Source organism: Ambystoma mexicanum, unplaced genomic scaffold (assembly GCF_040938575.1).
Source record: "Ambystoma mexicanum isolate Mex_15411 unplaced genomic scaffold, UKY_AmexF1_1 Mex_scaf66, whole genome shotgun sequence".
NCBI lineage: Eukaryota > Metazoa > Chordata > Amphibia > Caudata > Ambystomatidae > Ambystoma > Ambystoma mexicanum.
The window spans coordinates 1,208,293-1,210,007 of NW_027182484.1; the positions used below are offsets into that span (position 1 = coordinate 1,208,293).

The 1,715-nt window shown below is 39.8% G+C and overlaps 1 non-coding gene across 1 annotated transcript; it reads left to right on the forward strand.

Moving 5' to 3' along the window:
- The first annotated feature begins 718 nt into the window (after nucleotides 1-718).
- On the forward strand, nucleotides 719-790 carry TRNAC-GCA (transfer RNA cysteine (anticodon GCA)). Its single transcript has one exon. It is a non-coding gene; the product is annotated as a tRNA-Cys (tRNA).
- Nucleotides 791-1,715: the final 925 nt, after the last annotated feature.

The window sequence follows — 1,715 nt, forward strand, 5'->3', positions numbered from 1 at the left end:
TCGTATGATACAAGCTGTGTTTTACATTCACCCAAGTTCTACTGGTGATATTATCAGTTTGCAATAGTCCATTGGAAGCTCATATGAATGTTATAAAACTGTGGTGGAAACCAATAATATGCCCTCAATGAAATGTGTTAATTTGTATAGCTGACCAGAAGTGCACTGATGTCATTAGTTCTACAAGTTCCATACAGTCACCCACTCTATCACCTTTTTAAAAAAGGGCAGTTTTCAGCATTCAAGGGTTTATGTCAGTGGTAGAGCGTAGGAGTGCAGTTCAAGAAGTCCCTGTTTCATAACCATATACCCTTTTCAATAGATCCTGTTAAAATGTTTTTCAACCCAATGCACTCTAAGAAACAATAAGATATATCACCATTTCATATACAAAACAATGAGCAATTGGGTTTAACTATGCTCTTAGCACAAAATCAACAAACTGCAGTAGAGAAGCAGTTACATTTTGCAGAATTTGTGCATTTGCCAAAAGTTTTTTTTCCATGTTCCAAGATCTACATGTGATACGAAATTTATGAATTCTTGCAATGGAAACCTCACTGTGTTTTACCAAGGCAGATAAAGGACATCTTGTGTACCCCTTATAGTTGTTATAAGGAGGGTTTGGTGGCTGAAAATGCATTGCTTTGATGGTGATTGCATGTTGCTTGCACTTTGTACATATTACTGAATAAATAAAGGTGAACATTTCAGACCTGGGGGTATAGCTCAGTGGTAGAGCATTTGACTGCAGATCAAGAGGTCCCTAGTTCAAATCTGGGTGCCCCCTTGTCCAACTGTTTTACCTGTAGAAATATTTTTTTTAATTAAATAAATTGAAGAACACATTTACAATCTTAGCATTTTATGAAATGAGCAACACATTTCTACATTTGAAATACTCCTGATCATCTCGTGAAACACAGGGTAAACACCATGAAACTGTTTAGGATTTCTTCGTATGATACATGCTGTGTATTACCTTCACCCAAGTTCTACTGGTGATATTATCAGTTTGAAATAGTCCATTGTAAGCGCATATGAATGTTATAAAACTGTGGCGGAAACCAATAATATGCCCTTAATGAAATATATTAATTTGTACAGCTGCCCAGAAGTGCACTGATGTCATTAGTTCTACAAGTTCCATACAGTCACCCACTCTATCACTTTTTTTTAAAAAAGGGCAGTTTTCAGCATTCAAGGGTTTATGTCAGTGGTAGAGGGTAGGAGTGCAGTTCAAGAAGTCCCTGTTTCATAACCATATACCCTCTTCAATAGATCCTGTTAAAATGTTTTTCAACCCAATGCACTGTAAGAAACAATAGGATATATCTGTCACGCTCACCTGATTCCCACGGAGGCGCAGGTCTGGCTTCGAGTGCTGATGCTTCTTCAATGGTGAAGCGCAGGACTCTGATGATGCACAGGAAGGGCCCCTCTACTCTGGCTTTTCTGGCTCGCAGGAATATTCCCCTGTGCGTGAAAAGGGAGTATTACCTACTGACGGAATAATGCTCAAGCCTCCCACTCCCTTCCAACCCTCCTCGATACCCTTCCACGATTCCCTGTGAAGTCTCACCTTAGGGTCTGGAAGGATGAGTTCTCCATCCTGCTTCTGATGCAGGGGCGCGTTGAAACCCAGTTACTTCACTGGATTGAGGTTTGATGGGAGTTCAAAATAAGCTTGACTATTCAGGTGAGGCGCTGTAAGA